This window comes from Penaeus monodon, chromosome 35 (assembly GCF_015228065.2).
Source record: "Penaeus monodon isolate SGIC_2016 chromosome 35, NSTDA_Pmon_1, whole genome shotgun sequence".
NCBI lineage: Eukaryota > Metazoa > Arthropoda > Malacostraca > Decapoda > Penaeidae > Penaeus > Penaeus monodon.
Window position 1 is genome coordinate 11,065,107 of NC_051420.1, and position 7,745 is coordinate 11,072,851.

Consider the following 7,745-nt stretch of genomic DNA (forward strand, 5'->3'; position numbering starts at 1 on the left):
CAAATATCTAATTGTTTAATGACATTTTTTTTTTTTGAGGGTCGATCATCTGGAAAGCATAGTTCATTAAAGCATCCAACTTAACGAACAGTTGACCCATATATTCCTGTCTCCGTATTTAGTGTCTTTCCGTAATTAATATAAATTCAGGGCAACAGCTAATTACCTTTGGAACTGTGTTATAACGTTTTATATCTCTTTTACAATAAAGACTGAGTAATAATTTGCAGGGAAAAAGAATTAATTACATGCGGTAAGTCGATGCATAGATTTTAAAATGAAATTAAATGATTTTTTTTTTTATACGTGGTAAATACATGAGACAATATAATATGATACTTCAAAATGTAAATTAGAAAATGATAAATGATAAAGCTTATGTGCAAAATACCATAAGTTATAAAGCCTCATTGATCATTATTTTTTTTGTGAACCTGAGATGTATTTGTTGATAAAACAGGACGTGGATGCAGGCAATGATTGATCTGCTGTGTGGACATAAATTTATTTTGCAATATTAAGCCCAAAGGACAGGTAGTAACGCTTTGCCTTTATAAAAATCCTAGTTGGCAATTGCAGAAGTTTATTTATAATTTATTGTAATTATCACAAAGGATTATTCTTTCTATGTGTGTATGCGTGTATACGTATATGAATTGTATATGCATGTGCACACACACACACACACACACACACACACCACACACACACACACACACACACCACACACAACATGCGCACACCCCCACACACACTTTTAAATATTTTAAATATAAAATAATATATATATATATAAATTATATATATATATATAATATCACAACACCACACACACACTCAACAACACACAACACACACCACACACCCCACACCCACACACACACACACGCACAGCACACACCCACAACACACACACACAAAACCCACACACACACACAAAAACCACAGACCCACACACACCACACACCACACACACACAAAAAACCCCCAACACCCCCACCACACAAACACCACACACACACACGCGCGATACCACACAACACACACAAAAAACACACACACACCAAAAGAATGTGAAATAAAAATATAAAAGAAAAATATAAAATAAAAAATATAAAAAAAAACAACACAAAACCAACACCCCCAACAAACCACACAACACACACACACATAAAAAAATAAATAAATATATATATATAAAAATAAATATAAATTTTAAATTATACACAAAATAAACCACACAACCCACACACACACAACACACACACACACACACACACACACTACACACAAAACCACAAAACCCATACAAAACCACACAACACAAAACCACACACACCCACAAATATAAATATAAATTATATATATAATATATAAAATTATATTATATATTAAAAAATATTAATATATAGAAAATATTAAAATATATTAAAAATTAAAAAATTTTTTAATAATTTTTTTTATAAATTAATAAAAATATTAAATTTTAAATAATAAAAGATAATTATGATAATAAATTAACAATGGGAATAAAACCCCACACACAAAAAACCATACATATATATATTTAAAGTATATATATATTTTAATATTTTAAATAATATATAATATATATATATTATATATATATAATATTTTTTAAATAATATATTATATATAATATATATTATTATATAAATAATATTTTAAAATTTTAATAAAAATTAAAAAAAAATTTACATAAAAAAACAGCGAATAAAAATATCCTGAAAAAAACCAACCCCACACACACACCACAAAACACCCAAAACACACACAAAACACACACACACACACAACACACACCCCACACACAACACACACACACACAGTGGTAAAAATTTTAATAATTTATAATGATATGTAGTTATATGATTATATATAAATAAATAAATAAAAAAATAAATATATATATATATTAATTATATATATAATAATATATATAATATATATATATATATATGCATTATATAAAATTTATATATATAATAATATAATATAATTTTAAATTATATATATATATATATATTATTTATATTTTATATATTTTGTGCGTGTTTTTTTCACCAGACAAAAGAACACGCAACCAAAATTTGACACATTTTTTCGAAAAAAAAGGAAAATTTGCTAAAAAATGCCAAGACAAGCCCGGGGCCCCGACGAACAGGACCCCCAACCACTAATACGATTTTAAAATAAAACTAAAAAAGATGGAGCGCCCAACACCCCCTCTAAAGTTTCGACTAAAAAAAATTTGATAACAATTACAAATTACAGTGTAACAAATTTAAATACTAAATCAATGTGAAGAGATAAAACCCCAAAAATGAGTTTGTGGGAAGAAGGAAAAAATCCTGCTGAAAAACTGCTTAAGAAACATGCCAAAAAGAAAAAGACAAATTCCCCGGACATCTAAAAAAAACCCCAAGTGAAAGAAAAGAAGAGCCAAAATCAAAGGTTCAAAAACCCATTTGAAAAAGTAATTTACAAAAAACAAAATACAAAAATTAAAAAGATTATTGCGACAAGTAAGGAAAAATTTAAAAAAACATTCCCCGAGAATTGAAAACGTTCTAAAATAAGAAACTAAAGAACTTAAAAGGGAGAGAAACATCACACAAAATTTTTAAACCTACAATGGACACTATCAAAACAAAGTTTTGGACTTTTTTTTATTGAGGAAAGAAGTAAAAAGATGATGGAATAAAATTTTGTTCCAACCATAAAAAAAAGAAAAAGACTAACAACAACTTTAAATTTAGACTAAATGAAACGAAGATGAACCACCCCCACTGAGACGAAGTTATAAAAGCCAAAAAAGAAGAAAGAAATCAAGACCCTCGGAATAGATGAAATAACAGCAGAACAAATTTAAGAATGTGGCGAAAGTGTTGAATATTCTACAAACTCTGTAAAAAAATATGGAATGAAAAGAAAAGGGCCAGAAGACGGGGTAAAAAATCAGTCTTTACCCCCATCCCAAAAAAAAGGTGACGCACTCCAATGAAAAAATAATAGGACAATTGCATAATAAGTCACAGCAGCAAAATTTTGTTTAAAATTATTTCTGAAAGAATGAATTTGAATTTAAGAGAGTAAATTTCAGACTAACAAGCGGGTTTTTCCCCCGGGAAAAAGGTACCAGAAACCAATTCAAAAATAAAAATGATATAGAGAAAAAAGAGAACATCAAAAAGGTTTTTATACCTGGTTTACGTTTATTAAAAAGTTTTTTTGATACTGTTGATCACGATATCCTCGGAATAAATGGAGATTGAATTTTCCAAAAAAAACAATCATCCAACTAATAAAAGCCAGTATGACCAAAAACAAGCAGCTGTAAGAACCATTAGGGTTTAAAAGATGGTTCGAAAAATCAAAAAAGGAGTGCGAAAGGGTTTTCATTTGTCTCCCCACCCCTTTTTAATATATATTTTGAAACAATTATGAGAGGTGCTCTAGAGAAATTTTGAAGGAACTGTAGAGTTTGGGGGATACAAAATATCAAATTGAGGTACCCGAGATATAGTTTGATTGCAGCAGAACACGAACTACAACAATACTAGATAAAATTTGAGAAGCAAGCGAAAAGGTGCTTTTTCTTAAAGCAAAAAAAAAAATAAGATCAAAGATTCAAAAATAACCGGCAAGAACAATGAGAAAATGTTACAATCAAGGAAAGATTGTGGAAAAAGGAAAAAGTTCACTTTTCGGAGTGGTTTTAAAAAACAATGGATTCACCGGAGATAAAAAGAAGAATTACCCTGCCAAAAAGCCACAATTTTTCTCAATAAAAATCTTTGGAAAAAACCCAAGCATTTTCCTTACGGCAAAGCGAGGTTATTGAAATCAAGTTTTTCCAATTTCATCATAGGTTTTCAGTGTTGGGGCTGAAGTAGATAGACAAAAAAAAGATCAATGTTTTTAAATGCATGTTACAGAGAGTATGCGTATTAGCTGGACAGGGAAGAAGACGAATGGAAATGTTGGGAAAAAAATTGTAAAACCGGCTGTTGGAAAATCTTTAACGGAGGAAATTAAAGTTATTGGTATGTAAAGAGAAGTAAAAGTATTTTAGAAAAACTTGTGACAGGGAGGTATAGAAAAGAGGAAGAGGGGAAAACCCAAGACAAGACGACGAAAAATCAAAGATATTTGCGGGTTTTCGATGGACAAGGGAAAAAAAGCGAAGATGAGTTTTGGGCGAAGGGTGTGGAGAGGGCCACGGGCTAAACATGAGCATACCGTATTTAGATTTTAAAATATAATGTTGTGTGTGTGGGTGGGGTGTGGGGGGTGTGTGTGGTGTGTGGTGGGGGGTGGGTTTTTGGTGTGGGGTGTGTGGGGTAGGCAGTATATAGTTGTCTGCATGTTTTTAGCAAAATTTTATATATATATATATATTATATATATTTTATATATTATTATAAAATATCTTTTTTTTAACGGTAGGTTTATGTTTTGAGCCGCCCTGGTCACAGCATGATACTAATTGTATTTTTTCATGTTGTGATGCTCTTTTGGGGTGAGTACGTGTAGGGTCCCCAGTTCCCTTTCCCCGGAGGTTCCGGTGTTCCCCCTTTTAGGTAATCATTTCTCATTTTTCCCGGGCTTGGGACCAGCATGATTGGGCTGGCAGCCACCAGGGCTAGGCAGGTAATCGAGGTGAATTTCCTTGCCCAATGGAAACAAACGCCCCGGGCCCGGGGGGACTCGAACCCTCGAACTTAGAGCCCGTCGTGACAGTCGGGAGTCCGACGCCAACCATTCGGACATCGCGGCACTTTTAAAAATTTTAAATAAAAAAAAATTTAAAATTTTAAAATAAAAATTTTTAAAATTATAAATAATTTAAAAAAAAGGATATATAAAATTTTAAATAAAATTTATAATAAAATAAATAAAATAAAATTTTATAAATAAAAAGATTTTAATAAAATAAAATTATATATAATATATAAAAAAAATATTTTAATAATATATAAATTTTTTATAATAATTTTAAATTTAAATAATAATAATATTATATATTAATATATATAAATAAGATATAATATTACTATATTAATATATATTATATTATATTATATATAAATATATATATATATATATTTTAAAATATTATTTTAAAAATTAAAATTTATAATATATATATATATATTAATATAAAATTTTATAAATTAAATATAAATTTATAATAAAAAAATAAAAATACTATATTTTATTAATATTTATATATATTGAAATAAAAAAAAAAAATTTTAAATTTATTAATAAAATTATTATAATAAAAAAAATTAATAAAAAGGGTATATATAAATTGAATAATAAAAATTATAAAAAAATATATATATATATCAATAATATATAAATAAAATTTTAAAATTATAAATTAAATAAATATAATATATAATATATTATATATTATAATATATATATAAATATATATATATTTTTATAATATTATATATAATATATAAAAATAAATTCAATATATAATATTTATATAAAATATATATTATATATAAAAATATTAATATAATTATATTTTTATTATTTTAATATTTTAATATATATATATATAATATAATATAATATATATATATATAATATATTTTATTTCATACAAAAAGCAGACATGTATACATTTTCTGACACCAACCAATACACACACACACACACATACCATACACACAACACACACACACAATACACAACACACACATACACAATACGAATACATAAAATTAAATATAAAGTATGCAATCTATACACTTTTTTTCCCCTATCGTTATTTTTGCATACCTTTCGGCCATGTCCTTTTTGGCCTTGCCACCACTTTTTAACCTTTTTTCTTTTTGAAAAACCCCTTTTAGATCCCCTCTTTTCTGCCTTTTTTTAAAGGCCTCTTTTTCCCCTTGGTTTTCTGTTGTATACTTCACCCCGCCATGTTTTTTTTTCCCTGGTGTTTCCCCCCTTTGGGGGTCCCGCAAATTTCGGCGCTGACCCATCACATCACGGTTGTCTTCAGTCCCTTTCCCATTTTTCCCACGGGGTTTGGGACCAATCATAGTTTATTTACATTTTACTTTACTCCAAATCTTTATCCTTTGTTGGTGTCCAACTTCACCTTCTTCCTTTCCTAAGTTGAGTATTAACATAAATATGTATTTGTCAGCGGTCCTCCCCCGGATCATTTTGCGTTTTTAATACTTTCAGGTCATCTCGTCAAAACCACACATAATATCTGTGGGGCATGTCATCCGTCGTATATTAATGAGGTGTTCTTTGGGTTTCTAAAAACGCAAACGCGTTTTTGGAAACCGTACCCTTTTTCCCTCCGTCTAATGATTGACTCCACTGCATTTTGCCAACTGCCATTGGGTCAGCCCCAACTATCATTTTTTCTTCTGTGTATACTAAGTACCATCTATTAAAAACCCTTCCCATAAATTTTTCTCTCTTTTCGATGTCTCTCCGTCCTTGGGCACACGTAGAAATGATGTTATATACCACTCCTGATATAATCAGCTTCACTTGAATGAGTCTATCTGATGGACGCACAACCCCGATCACACTCCTCTTGTATTTGGGACTCACTATGATTCCCACTCCATTCATTTTATCTTCCCATTTTGTTTCTTGAACACATAGGATATCTATGTTTCTCTTTACACAGACTTGCGCTAACTCTCTTCTGGTCATATATCCTACGTCCCAGCCATCTATCTTTAGTTCCACTAACTTTAGCCAATGTCATGGTTTCCATGGTACCCCTTGCGATTTTCTCATGCCAACCGGAGGATACTGACACGCGTCGCCTACGAGGTACGCTCTAGCATTTACTCTACTTCTTACAGTTGACTCAGGCTTTAAGTTAAACTATTTGAAGCGTGGAGTTTTCCGGCCGGATGCTCTTCCTGACACCAACCACAGCTTTCAGCGGTGGAAATGGCCTTTGGCTATCCAAGGTCGCTCTGCAAAGCAGTAGGGTCCTAGGACTACACTATTTAACCTAATAGCTTGGGTTATTTCCGCTGCTGACAGCTGGACTGGCTGAGCCCGGGGATTTTAATTCAGAGTTATCTTCTCCTAGCCTTTGCCTGAAAAGGCATACCCTACACGGCAGCAGGGGGAATTTATGTTCAGAGTTTCCTTCTCTTGTCCCAGTGAGTTTGCCAGGCTACGTACCACGAGAGCTACTCCAGGACGATGTGAGTACCATATCTACCAGTAGTGACGTATTCCTTGGCCAAAGGGCCCTCGCTGGGGTAAGGTATTACCCCTCCGCCGTCTGTGAAATAATTTAACGTCATACTCCAGGACTAATATATATATATATATATAATATATATATATATATATATATATATATATATAATATATATATAATATATATATATATTATATATATATATGATATTTTGTTATATATATATATGTAAATATAAATTTGTGGTATGTCGTGTGTGTGTTGACGTGATATATGCATATATATTATATATATATATAAATTATATATATATTATATTATATAAATTATATATAATCTATTATAATATATATATATACATACTATTATATAATATATATATATTTTATATATTATATATATAATATATATATATATTTAGTATCTATCGATCTACATCTATTACAATATACTAAGACAACATTTAAGTGTAGGAGTCATACTCGTATGTGTGTATATCTGCATTAGATAAAAT